The sequence below is a fragment of the Rhinoraja longicauda genome, chromosome 1 (genome assembly GCF_053455715.1).
Source record: "Rhinoraja longicauda isolate Sanriku21f chromosome 1, sRhiLon1.1, whole genome shotgun sequence".
NCBI classification, from domain to species: domain Eukaryota; kingdom Metazoa; phylum Chordata; class Chondrichthyes; order Rajiformes; family Arhynchobatidae; genus Rhinoraja; species Rhinoraja longicauda.
The window spans coordinates 57,732,830-57,747,782 of NC_135953.1; positions in this window are offsets into that span (position 1 = coordinate 57,732,830).

A 14,953-nucleotide genomic window follows, 5' to 3' on the forward strand; every position below is an offset into this window, starting at 1 on the left:
CTGCAGGCACCCACGCGGTTGGAGCCCCAAAGTCGATCCCCGACAGGGATCGTGAGCTCGTGAGGTTAAGTCCGTAGGCTCTCGCGGTGGAGCTCTCGAAGTCGGTCTCCAGCAAAGGCTGCCAACTCCTTGTTGCTAGGTCGGAGTGCGAATGAAGATGCGATACGGAGAGAGAAGAATTTTTTAAATTTTATTTTTTATTTTTTTAATTTTATTTTTTTTAAATTGCATCTCCATCGAGGTAAGAGATTAGAAAAAGTTTCCCTCAACTCCCTCAGTCAGAGGGCCACAATCATGTTAAATGGCAAAAGCAGTGTGATATGGACAGAGCTAAGTGATCCCATAACCAATTTACCAGATCAGTACTCTGCATCAAACCTTGAACAGTTGTTGACAATTAATAATAGAAACATTGAATAGCTTTGGCTCAGAAGGAGATCATTGACTGTGTTCTGACCCTTAGTCATGCTTGTCTATCAGTCATGTTCCCTTTTATTTCACAAAATGCTGGAGTAACTCAGCAGGTCAGGCAGCATCTCAGGAGAGAAGGAATGGGTGACATTTCAGGTCGAGATTTCAACATAGAAACATAGAAAATAGGGCAGGAGAAGGCCATTTGACCCTCTGAGCCAGCATCACCATTCATTGTGATCATGGCTGATCATCCACAATCAGTATCCCGTGCCTGCCTTCGTCTCATATCCCTTGATCCCACTAGCCCCCCTAGAGCTCTATCTAACTCTCTTTTAAATTCATCCAGTAAATTGGCCTCTACTGCCTTCTGTGGCAGAGAATTCCACAAATTTACAACTCTGGGTGAAAAAGTTTCTTCTCACCTCAGTTTTAAATGGAACAGCAATGGCAGGAATTTCATCCCCCACCAACTGAGCTACTGCACCTCCTCTGCCCACCTGCCTGTCCTTTCTATGGGATGTATAACTGAATATTCAGTTCCCAGTCCTGATCCTTCTGCAGCTACATCTCTGTAATTCCCAAAAGTTATATCTACCAATCTCTAACTAAGCCTCAAGCTCATTCACTTTACTTCTTGTACTTCACACATTCATGTATAGTACTTTTAATCCTTTGCTCATCTCATTTTCACCGGAGAGGCAACACACCTTCCTTGAATCCTGCTTGTTGCCGCAGAATCCCCTGACCTTACTTCTCATGAAGGAGTCCCCTATTACCATGGCTCTGCCTGATGTCGGTCTCTTCGGCTTTGGCTCAACACCACGTTTTGCCTAGCAGACTTGTTTGCCGCTCAGACTGGCAGTGTCTTCTGTCCCGACAGTTTCCAAGCAGGTGAACCTGTTTTCAAGAGGTACAACCCCTATGGTCTCATATACTCCAAGCTTCCCTTCCTCACCGTCATCCACCTTCCCTCTTCCGGTACCTTCAGTGTAACAATCTCGCTGAAGGTCTTGTCCAGGAACGCTTCATTTTCTCAGATGATCCTGAGGTCATCCAGTTGGCTCTCCAGTTCCCCACCACTGTCCTTCAGGAGCTGAACCTGGACACACTTAACACATTTGTAGCAGCCAGAGGCACCAACAGTGTTCCTGACCTCCCACGTCCTACAAACATCACACTGACTCAGCTTACCTGTCATTTCCTTATATCGTCTCACCCTCGCCGACTTTCAGCATGGCCTCCTCGCCAAAGACTCACACTTTTCTCGACAAAGCTCTTCCCTCAACGAGGCCACTACCCAGAGCAAGCCTTGCTTATATTAGCTGTTAAATTGCCTAATTGATTAATTATCTAACTTACCAATTTCCTCATTTAATTGCTCAGCCAATCCCCACACTACTTCAACCGCCGCTCCTCTGACTAACTTGAAGGTATGTGTCCAGGCTGGCCCTGGCTGGTTTGTAAAACGCCTGCTCCTGTAAAAGAAAACTGAAAACTCCGAGAGAGATTACCTGCTCAGCCAATCCCCACATTCCTACAGCTGCTGCTCCTCTGACCAACTTGAAGGTAACAATCAACATTCTTATTGAACTCCAGAAGCTAGGATTTTCTTCATAACTTTCCTGTATCTTTTACCCAGAGTTTTAAAATCTGGTCCCCTCAATCTTGAACCATCCACAACATTCTTGAACCATCCACCAGTTTCCTTCTGTTTATGCTACTTAAACTCATCATGAACTTATACACATCTGTCAAATCTCTTCTCAGCCATCTTTTATCCAAAGGGAACAACTCCACCTTCTCCATCTAACCTCATCAATTGGACTGTAATTGTTCAAAAGTGGCTCACCACATCTTTCTTAAGAGCAAGATGGAGGCTCAAATCTTGTGTAAAACACCAAATGTTGGATTTACTTAGCGGGTCAGGGAGCAACTGTGGAAGGAATGGATAGGTGATTTTTTGAGTGAGGAAGTTTCCGATCCGAAACGTCACCTATATATTCCTTCCACAGATGCTGCCTGACCGCTGAGTTACTCCAGCACTTTGTGCTGTATTCTTAAGAGCAATTTGTGATGAGCAGTAAATACTGGCCATGCATCTTGTGAATAAATAATAGTGACAAATATGATACAATTATAATAACACTATACAGTATAATAAGTATACTAGCCACAAGGGTAGGTTTGTGCTGTTTCCTGGTGATATTTTTGATTTCATAATCTACTTTCCAATGACGGTTGGTTGGTGGATTCAATGACTTAGTCCATTGACATTACTTATGTTCAAATATCCTAAAAAGAGCACAGCAAATTCAGCTTATCTCTTATCATAGTCAATGAAATGTACTGAATGTTGAAGACTGGAACATGTGACCCTTTCTTCTCTTTGTCTTATAGTGACACCAGCTTCAAGTAAATTAGAAACTTTAGCAATAAGTTGAGGATTTTTTGAGCGATAAACTAGAATATTTTATCTGATCAAAAAGGGATAACCCAGAAAATCTTAAGTAATAGCAAGTGAATCTTATTTTATTTAGTTCAGTTTCAAGATACAGAGCAGAAACAGGCCTTCTGGCCCACTGAGTTCCCACTGACAACGATCACCCTGTACACTAGCACTACCCTACACACTAGGGACAATTTACAGTACAACTTTTACCAAAACCAATTAACCTACAAACCTGTACATCTTGGGAGTGCAGGCGGAAACCGGAGCACCTGGGAAAAATCCATGCGGCCACGGGGAGAACCAACAAACTCTGTGCTGACACCACCTGTAGTCAGGATCAAACCTGGGTCTCTAGCACCATAAGGGAGCAACTCTACCCCTGAGCAACTGTGTTGCCTTGGTGCATATTTTCTGCAAAAGAAGATGGGCCAGTGGAGAAGTCGTCTACCCTGAAGATGCTTGGAAGTGGAACTATGCCTGAGTCAGTGAGACATAGTTGAGCATTCTTGCCAGCAACCCCCAACAAGTGCACGATCTTTCATTGTGCAAAGAAGTGGCCTCATGCCCTTTTAGCATTCGGTTGCATTGCTGGTGCTGGCTTTGGCAGAGCATTGCTTTCCCAGTTCATATTGGTCTAACAAGTAGTTTCCAATGAACAACAATCTTTTAAAATTGTTTTCACTTAGAAGAAGATGAAGCATTTCCTACTAGCAAAGATAGATCATTGTCATAAATTAGATTATTCACATTGATACATAAGGTAGCCTTTTGAAGTAGCCTTTTGGCATTATTGCATCATCATGAATACTGTGTTATCAATTCTGTTATTATGCAAAGCACAAAATCACAAAAGGCTTTATCTTCATACTAAGCAGCCTGCTAATAGAGTCACAGTCATACAGCATGAAAGCAGACCCTTCAGCCCAACCTGCCCACACCAACCAACATGTCCCATCTACACTAGTCCCACCTAACAGCATTTGGCCCATATCCCTCTAAACCTGTCCTATCCATGTATCTGTCTAATTGTTTCTTAAACATTGCATTAGTCCCTGCTTCAACTACGTCCTCTTGACAGCTCATTCCATAAACCCATTACCCTCTGTAAAAATGTTACCGCTCAGATTCTTATTAAAGGTTTCCCCCTTCACTTTAAACCTATGACCTTTGGTTCTTGATTCCCGTGCTCTGGGCAGGAGACTCTGTGCATCTACCTGATCTATTCCTCTCACAATCACCCCTCATCCTCCTGTGCTGAAAGCCTTCTAGACCACCCTATCTACCTGTGACGGTACTTTCAAGGAACTATATACCTGCACTCTTGGATTCCTCTTAAATGGCAAACACTGTAGGCAGATGCATTTATTGTTTCCGTATTCCTGAAATTTCTGAAATTCCTGATCCATGTTCTCCAGACTTGCTGCTTGAAGGGTCTCGACCTGAAACATCACCCATTCCTTCTCTCCAGAGATGCTGCCTGTTCCGCTGAGCTACTCAAGCATTTTGTGCCTTGCTTCTTGACCTGTTGAGTTATATGAGCACTTTGTTTTTTTGCTCAAGATTCCAGCATCTGTACTTCCTTGTGTCTATATATTTTTGATTATCATAATCTTCTTCAGAATCAAGGATGATTTGCAGTACAGTTTTCTGGGTTCTGGGATGACAGATGAGGCCAATGTGAGACCTGCAGATTTTGGCCTCAGGTAGGGGTAAGAGATGCCTGCTGGAAGCATGTGGGTGAGTAGTTTATGACGTAGTGCCATCCTTCCCCCACTCTGTGTGCTCCTTTCCAAACACATTTTTGGATGATCAGTTTTTAGCACCAAACCACCCTCTACTCTAGTTTTCGATTCCCCTGCCCCGGGCAAGAGACTTTGTGTATCTACCTGATCTATTCCTCTCATGATTATATGCACCTCTATAAGATGACCTCCTCATCCTCCTGTGCCGAAAGCCTTCTTGACCACCCTATCTACCTGTGACGGTACTTTCAAGGAACTATGTACCTGCACTCCAATTCTCCAACCAAAAATTCTCGAACGGAATGAGTTAAAAGTCTAGGGGCAGAGAAGACACATAACCTGTCTGTGCACACAACTGACAATATGAAATAAAATAGAGCACTGAAAGGAAAAATAATTGCTAAAGAACAGGCTAAATTTTTCCAAGTTATTAACTGACCAAATGAGGTCTGTGGAGCTGTGGAAATAACATAATTGGGATATTATAAATAAAATCTGTGTCCAATTAATATTATTGTACATGACACTTCTGGTTTGTACAGACCATTCTTGGAATGTTTAACATCAGTACCAAACTCAAAATGAGTAGAACTGTCCTGCAGCTTATTACTTGTACAATGTAGGAAGAAAATACTCTACAATAATGAAAAAAAAGCCATAATTACAAATGCTGGAACTGCATTTCTCTACAGTTATTTGTTTTAGTATTGCTATTAGCAAACTGCTTAGTATGAAGAGAAAGCCTTTTGTGATTTTTGTGCTTTGCATAATAACAGAATTGATAATATATTACCCACGATGAGTCAGTAATACCAAAAGGCTATTGGACGTCAATGTTATGTATCAAGGTGAATGATCTCATTTTTGACAATGATCTGTCTCTGCTCGTAGGAAATAGCAGTATGCTACCCGAGACTAATGATAAATGACCATGGGAGAGAAAGCTTCACTGATGACCTTCATCATATGAAATGTGCAGGACAATGAACAGCTACATTAAGTTCAGGAGCCACTCAGTTATCACATTTGGTTGGTGTAATTTTATACAGCAATGACAAGGCACATGGCCAAGCTTTGGCACAATTATTAGCAACAAATGTCAGAGAATCAGTTTTGTTTATATTAACCACACCTGTATCATAAGCCTGAGCTGACTTTAACTTGGTTTATTTTTGCATAAGTAAAATAAAGTCTTTATTTGCTCTGGGTGAATGGTTTTATTTGAAATGACAAAATTCATGATTAGCTGCCCAGACTGCTGAAACTACTAGAAGTCCTTTCATGATCGCAGCATTTGTGACATTTATGACCGTAATTCTTTGGAAAGGAATTGCAATGCAGATTGTTTATGATAACAACCCTAACAAGATTAGTATGATTCCACTTGGCTCTGAAGAGTTGTTTAATACATTATGCTAAGATCAGCAAATTTTTACATTGGTGTGAATGGACATTTCTGGGGCAGTTTGATTGTCTATCCCCTTAAGTTCTTCCAGCTTTTGCTTTAGCCCATTGACATGTTGTGTCAGTTCTATTGGTGACAAGCTTTGAATGTTGACTCTAATAGAGAACTAATATGTTCAACACATTATACCTTGGACTTTGATTTTTAACGATTGATGAAATTGGATTTACATAATAACTGGAAAAGATACAGGCTATTTGGCTCCCTCATGCCTCTTGCCTCTTGCCTGCCCTGACATTTATTTAGTTCATGGCTGGCCTTTAACCTCAGTATCACTTTGCTGCACTAACCCCACGGTCCCCGATTATTGTAATGTTCAAAATACCATCAGTTCCTTGAAGCTATTCAGTGACTGAGCCTAAATGGCCCTCTTGGATAGAGGAATGCATAGTTTCACTGCTTGCAGATGTAGAAGTTTCTTCTCATCTCAGTGCTGAATGACTGATCTATTTTTTTCTGAGACAAGGATCTCCAGTTTTAGATGCTTCAGCCAAGGGAATATCAACATTTACCATGTCAAGCCCCAGAACGACTTTGTATGTTTCGATTAAACTGCTTTTCATTCTTCTGAACTAAGAGTATATATCAAATCTAATAACATACAATCCAGTCTCGTACATACAATCCAATTGCCATAGGGAGGCTACACGCAAACTGGAGGAACAGCACCACATATCCTGCTTGGTTAGCTTACAACCTTAAGGTATGAACATTGAATTTCAGGTAGCTAACCTACTAACAACTCACCCCCTTATCTATCTTACTTTTTTTTTTCTTTCTCCCCCCCCCTCCCATTTCCTGTGCCCCGCCTGTATTCGCACTCATTCTCCTCTTCCCTCTCTCCTTCCACTTGTATTCCTTCCTCTGGCTTCACAATACACACCTCTCCTATCCTTACTTCCACTTAAAAAACTTGGCAGCTTCAGTTATATAAATGCATTGCAAGAATTTTACCTTAGTGCTATATAGATGATGGGAAAGACAAGAGGTGATTCCACATTGACCAGAGATCCATGTACACTAGTTCTACCCTGCACACTAGGGACAATGTACAGAAGCCAATTAACCTACAAACCTGCATGTCTTTGGAATGTGGGAGGAAATCGGAGCAACTGGAGAAAACCCATGCAATCACAGGGAGAACGTACAAATTCCGTATAGACAGCACCCGTAGTCAGGATCGAACCCGGGTCTCTGGCACTGGAAGGTAGTAGCTCCCCCACTGCACCAAATGTTGAAGCAAGTGGCCATAACTTGGCATGAAGAACACTACTTTATAGTCATGACCTCCTAAGAGTAAAATTAGTGAATAAAGGGAAATGTTCCCCAAATCCATCACCATGAGATTCAGCCAGTATGTTATGAAACACTGGCTTACAAAAGGCCATTGTAAACACTAACCTGAGAGTGATTATCTGTCTTTGAGCACAGTTCTTCTATGGTGTTCTAAACAGTGAGTATTTTGATAAGTATTTAAACGATTCAATAAAATGAGGATAAGCAGTTGGTTCTGATCATTGGAGATCTTGGATTCAAAGAATTAGGTTTCTCTTTGTTGTCACTGATTCTTCTCATGGTTCTTAGTAATCAGCTTTACTTTATTCAATTTTGGAATTAACACATGTTACCCATGTCTAAGTACCCTTACAAAGCCAATGATGAGGTGATGAGGGTATTCTTATCGATAAAAACAAACATTATCATAAAGACCCACTGATCCACATGTTTCTCTAATACCATTTAAAAATATGTTTTTAATGTAGCATTCTGTATTTGCAATGTGATTTTGCAATGCCTTATCAATGCCTACCAATGCCTATTGATGGAATCAGGCACTTTAAAGCTCTGATGATAAAAATGGTTTGTTTGTACTTAGCAAATGGCAATTGTGTCATTTATGTAGACTGTTTGAATTAAGTAGTCTAGGAAGAACCAACAAACATTGAATTTGAATAAAATAAGGTCAAATATATAAAGATTTTTACAGGGGCAAACACATTTAGAAAAGCCTTTAGAAAATGTTCCCAGTTGTTACTGTGAATGGGGACTTGAACAGAGAGATGCACAAGCTCTTAGCTGTGACTAAAAGCACTGTGAACAAAAGCTAGTGCGTCTCCTTAATCATGCGGACTTCTTTAAGCTGTTCCAGTGGGCTTGATGAGGAATATTTCAATTGGTTGCAGACTGTTAAGAGGATCACAGTGTCACATACTCGAGGGGCCAGCTGTCAGTCACTTTTGAATGTTTTTAATACCCTAAAGAGACTCAAGGTTCTTGGAGCCTGTAAACATCTTTGTAATGTATTGTTATTGACATGACATGTTAAATGCATTATCTCTCTCTAACCTTTGTTATTTTTCATTTTAATGGTTACAATATTCCCCCCTTCATAAGCACTACTCATATATCCATAAATCTTATACAGTGGAAACAGGCCCTTTGGCTCAACTTGCCCACGCCGACCAACATATCCCATCTACACTCATCCCACCTGCCTGCATTTGACCCATATCCCTATAGACCTATCCTATCCATGTACCTGTCTAAATGTTTCTTAAACTTTGATAGTACCTGCCTCAACTACCTCCTCTGGCAGCTTGCTTCATACACCCACCACCCTTTATGCAAAAAAGTTACCCTTTAGGTTCCTATTAAATCTTTTCTCCCCTCACCTTAAATCAATGTCCTCTGGTTCTCGATTCCCTTCCTCTGGGCAAGAGACTCTGTACGTTTACCCAATCTTTTTCTCGCATGATTTTGTACACTCATGACCATTAAGTTAGTGGCAAGAAAACTTAAAGAATCTTGGATATTACCACCTGTTAACTATCTTAAAAAGCTTGCAAGTTGTGGTTACTTTACAACAACTGTGGAAGACAAAATCGTCAGTATCAGTGGCACTACAGATCATTCTCAGAGAAAAAAGCCTGCTGCAACTAATCTATGAGTGAGGTGCACGAATCCCCAGGCACTATCTGCTGTAGAGAAAAGCCATTGAATATTTAATGGTCTGAAGGCTTTCCAGTGGACCTGAAAAATAGAAACCAGATAGATTGTAATGTTAGGTTACAGATCACAGGTCATGGAGTAGAGAGACCAGTGGAGCAAAAGGTGGAGCATCAGTCCAGAGATGACAGTCCTTGTAGGCTGCAATGGAGCATCAAGGAGATGGGGGTCATTGGTGGGATAGGGTGAGAATAAGCTTTGGGTTGCATGGTTTGACTCTTGATCAAAAAGGACATAAGCGATACATTAGTGGTAGGGAGGGAGGCATACTGTTGAGGTTATTATCCCAAGAGCTGTCTATTATGAGGGTTCCGTTCTTAATGTTAAGATGAAATGGCTATTCCAAGCCTGGGATTTTGCTCAAGAAAGCAATTGTAAGTAATGATAGTGCAGGCCTCCCATGTTATGAAGGTCTGCTTCTGCATAAAAGACCTATATTGCCTGTGGGATTCATATATGTGCATACGAATCATCGAGCTAGCGTCCAAGCAGATTGCTTGCCACTGAATACCGCTGAATATTTTTATTTGCCTGCATTCCATAACTTGCAAAATTATAGAGAAACCTGAGAGAAATATGCACAGTTCATGCAGAAAGTACCAAACATTACATCACTAAGTATTCTTGGTCAAAATAATACTGCGAGGTCACACAAACATTGTTCTACATGATAGAGTATTTGCTCTTTTTTCTAATTTTCTATTTCTATTATTAATTTTCTATCTTCTGTGGAATACCCATTTATATTAACTTATTGTTTATGTATCTGCGTGGAAATCTATATACTAAAACTCTCGTTTGTTTGTTCCTGAACTACAGCCAAAACGGTACACAATAGTGTGACAATTTTAGGCCCACTTTACTCACCGTCGTCCCTTTGGTGCGAATGGAGGAAGTTTAATTGAAATTGGTGTTATATTTTTAACATTATTCACATTTTAAAGTTTAAATCTATCTCCAAGGGAGGGAGGGGTGAGGGAGGGAGGGAGGGGGGGGGGGTTAAGGGGGGTTGTGGGGGATGGTGGGGGGGAGGGAAGGGGGGAGGAGAGGGGGAGGGAAGGGGGAGGGGTGGATGGAGGAGGGAGGGGGAGGAGGGAGGGTGGAGGGGGAGGATAAGGGGGGGTTGAGGGGGATGGTGGGGGGGAAGGGGGAAGGAGAGGGGAGGGGGTGGATGGAGGGGGGGAGAGGGGAGGAGAGGGAGGAGAGGGTGCTGCACCAATGCAGGAGGGGTTTGGACCCAATGGTCCCCTTGGTCTAGTGGATACTTAAATTCTGCTTGCCATTACTCTGCAGTATTTGAATTTTAGAGAATTCAAGTGTTTTCACTCCGGTCTCCTTTGTATTGCAATAATGATTTATTTGGCTTTAAAACATTGCATTTAATTCCAGGTATTGATGGTTCTGTTCCTTCTAAAACTATCACTGCCTGCCAGAATGAATCAAACTGCAGCAGAATGATCCCTCCGTTGAAGCTGCATTATATTCTGTTTTTCCTTTTTAATTCAAAATCCATTGTAATATCTTGAATAGTCTGCTATGACTTTGGGCTAGATTTTAATTTATTACTTTTTTAAAGCTTAGACTTGAATGAACTTGATCTTAGACTTGATCTGATAAGGGGACTCAAGGTAAAAGAGCCATTAGGAGGCAGTGGTCATAATATGATACATTTTACTCTACAATTGAGAGGGAGAAGGGATAATCAGAAGTGTCAGTATTACAGTATAGCAAAGGGGATTACAGAGGCATGTGGCAGGAGCTGGCCAGATTTGACTGGAAGGAGGCCCTAGCAGGGAAGACGGTGGAACAGCAATGGCAGGTATTCCTGAGAACAATGCAGAAGTTGCAGGATCAATTTATCCCAAAGAGGAGGAAAGATTCCAAGGGGAGTAAAAGGCAACCGTGGCTGACAAGGGAAGTCAAGGACAGCATAAAAATAAAGGAGAAGAAGTATAACATAGCAAAGAAGAGTGGGAAGCCAGAGGATTGGGACTCTTTTAAAGTGCAACGGAAGATAACTAAAAAGGCAATACGGGGAGAAAAGATGAGGTACGAGGGTAAACTAACCAATAATATAAAGGAGGATAGTAAAAGCTTTTTTAGGTATGTGAGGAGGAAACAAATAGTCAAGGCAAATGTGGGTCCCTTGAAGACAGAAGCAGGGGAATTTATTATGGGGAACAAGGAAATGGCAGACGAGTTGAACCAGTACTTTGGATCTGTCTTCACTAAGGAAGATATAAACAATCTCCCAGATATTCTAGTGGCCAGAGATCCAAGGGTGATGGAGGAACTGAAGGAGATTCACATTAGGCAGGAAATGGTGTTGGGTAGACTGATGGGACTGAAGGCTGATAAATCCCCAGGGCTTGATGGACTGCATCCCAGGGTACGGAAGGAGGTGGCTCTAGAAATTGTAAACGCATTGGTGATTACTTTCCAATGTTCTATAGAATTCAGGATCAGTTCCTGTGGATTGGAGGGTAGCTAATGTTATCCCACTTTTTAAGAAAGGAGGGAGAGAGAAAACGGGAAATTATAGACCAGTTAGTCTGACATCAGTGATGGGGAAGATGCTGGAGTCAATTATAAAAGACGAAATTGTGGAGCATTTGGATAGCAGTAACAGGATCGTTCCGAGTCAGCATGGATTTATGAAGGGGAAATCATGCTTGACTAATCTTCTGGAATTTTTTGAGGATGTAACTAGGAAAATTGACAGGGGAGAGCCAGTGGATGTGGTGACCTCGACTTTCAGAAAGCCTTCGACAAGGTCCCACATAGGAGATTAGTGGGAAAAATTAGAGCACATGATATTGGGGGTAGGGTACTGACGGATAGAAAATTTGTTGGCAGACAGAAAGCAAAGTATGGGGATAAATGGGTCCCTTTCAGAATGGCAGGCAGTGACTAGTGGGGTACTGCAAGGCTCAGTGCTGGGACCGCTGCTATTTACAATATACATTAATGACTTGGATGAAGGGATTAAAAGTACCATTAGCAAATTTGCAGATGATACAAAGCTGGGTGGCAGTGTGAACTGTGAGGAAGATACTATGAGGTTGCAGGGTGACTTGGACAGGTTGTGTGAGTGGACGGATGCATGGCAGATGCAGTTTAATGTGGGTAAGTGTGAGGTTATCCACTTTGGTGGTAAGAATAGGAAGGCAGATTATTATCTGATTGGTGTCAAGTTACGAAAAGGGGACATACAATGAGATCTGGGTGTCCTAGTGGTTCAGTCACTGAAAGGAAGCATGCAGGTACAGCAGGCCGTGAAGAAAGCCAATGGAATGTTGGCCTTCATAATAAGAGGAGTTGAGTATAGGAGCAAAGAGGTCCTTCTGCAGTTATACAGGGCCCTAGTGAGACTGCACCTGGAGTACTGTGTGCAGTTTTGGTCTCCAAATTTGAGGAAGGATATTCTTTCTATTAAGGGCGTGCAGCGTAGGTTTACTAGGTTAATTCCCGGAATGGCGGGACTGTCCTATGTTGAAAGACTGGAGCGGCTAGGCTTGTATACACTGGAATTTAGAAGGATGAGAGGGGATCTTATCGAAACATATAAGATTATTAAGGGGTTGGACACGTTAGAGGCAGGAAACATGTTCCCAATGTTGGGGGAGTCCAGAACCAGGGGCCACAGTTTAAGAATAAGGGGTAGGCCATTTGGAACGGAGATGAGGAAAAACTTTTTCAGTCAGAGAGTTGTAAATCCATGGAATTCTCTGCCTCAGAAGGCAGTGGAGGCCAATTCTCTGAATGCATTCAAGAGAGAGCTTGGTAGAGCTCTTAAGGATAGCGGAGTCAGGGGGTATGGGGAGAAGGCAGGAACAGGGTACTGATTGAGAATGATCAGCCATGATCATATTGAATGGTGGTGCTGGGTCGAAGGGCCAAATGACCTACTCCTGCACCTATTGTCTATTGTCTATTGTCTATTGAACCTGCAGTTATTTTTCCAGAGCTGCCCAGCATTCCATTATTTTTTTTAGTGAGTTTAACGTGTTTTATTTTAATTGTTAAGATCCAACAATGTTACAAAAGTCTGTTGATAAAGCAGAAAATAGGCATAGGATTTTAAAAACAAATTCTGAAGAAACTAATGTTAAAATAAATATGGCAGCACACTAATTAATTTTCAGATTTGAATTTGTGTGGGATGTTGAGTAACATGTGTTTTTTTCTTTCATTTTAAAAGCTAGCATGGAATGGTTTTAAAGTATGGTGATAACTAAAATTGTTTGAAAGTTTCTCAATACATTGCTTTAATATTCAATATGTGTTACCGGAAAAAGAAAATTCATTTCTTTCTTTCATCACAGTAAAACTGAATAACCAATTTTCTCAATGTGTTACATTTTGCAGCAGCAACATATAGATTTTTGTAAGAGCGTTTTGCAGAGATAGGGGTCATTTAAAGAAGGTGCCTCGTGGGCACACTGTGTAACCTGGATTTATAAATTAGCACATCACTGACCAGTTTGCATGTTTCGCCCAATGTCCAAAAGACCTAATGGTTTGAAGACAAAACATGGTGAAATCGAATAAAACCATGAATCACTCAAGGCCAAATTGCAAACCATTAAAACATACTTGAATGCAGATTCTTTATTTGATTGATTTTGTTTTCCTCCTGTGGGGTTTTGTTCTTCAGATAGGAACTGAATTTTAGAATTGTGTGAAGAAGTAGGTCTAGTTTTATTCAGCCTGAAAGCAAATATTTCAAGACAGGGCCAATCATAACCATATTGAAGTATCAGGTGTGTGTCATTTGTTAAATGCAACAGCACAGTGAAACATCATGCCGATGTTTAGATTCAAGACATCATCGCTATTTCAAAGATGATCTGCTCAATATCACATGGCAGTTTGAAATAGCAAATTACTGTAGTTGCTGCATTGCTAACTTAAAAAAAATATTTCAGTTGCTGCAAAGGACATTTCAGGATATAATGAACATCCGACCCCCTACATTACCAACACAGTGCTGCTGCGAGGACTATGGGCTTTTAAGGCCCAAATAAGACTCAATGTTTTTAACAACTTGAAACTTGAAAGGTACAAGACGGTGCCAGAAACGTGGGGACACTTCCTGTGCTGATTCAGAAGAAATATACTTTTGTTTTACCCTACAATTGTTGTACTTTTTTACTCGTGTACGATTGTATTTATGTACACAATGATTTTACTGGATTGTATGCAAACAAAGTATTTCACGGTCTCTCGGTACTTGTGACAACAAAGTACCTCTTGAACTAAGTACTATTGTGGTCTAAATATACAATATGGGATTGTGAATCTTTCCTTCTATTTTTTCTTGGATTTATAAGCTCTCTTTAAATTAAAGACAAAATCAAATGCATGTTGGCATCTCAATTGTTGCACCATGCGTTGTATCATTTGAGGTTCTCAGGCAGACTGACCTGGAATTGTCCTACTCACTCACAGGTAGCTTGTGCATCAGTTACATTTTTGGATGGTTCATTTTCAATACAATATTTAATGTATTAAATTAAATATTTAAAGTTGATAATTTGGGATTTTGAATTTCTACACAATTCTGACGCATATTCCCCGTCTATTGTTGGCTCCATTAAATTTATTCAGAGAGAAATTAAACCATTTGCTGGAAGAACCTTGCTTTCATCTCCTGCCTATCTAAGAAGGGTGAGACATTTGGTCATTGGAAATTAAAAGGGATCAGTTTAATTTAGAGATATAACATGGAAACAGGGCCTTCGGCCCTCCAAAACCACACTGAGCAGTGATCCCCGTACACTAACACTATCCTACACACCCCTGGAACAATTTACAATTTACCAAGCTAATTAACCTACAAACCTCTACATCTTTGGAGTGCGGGAGGTAACTGGA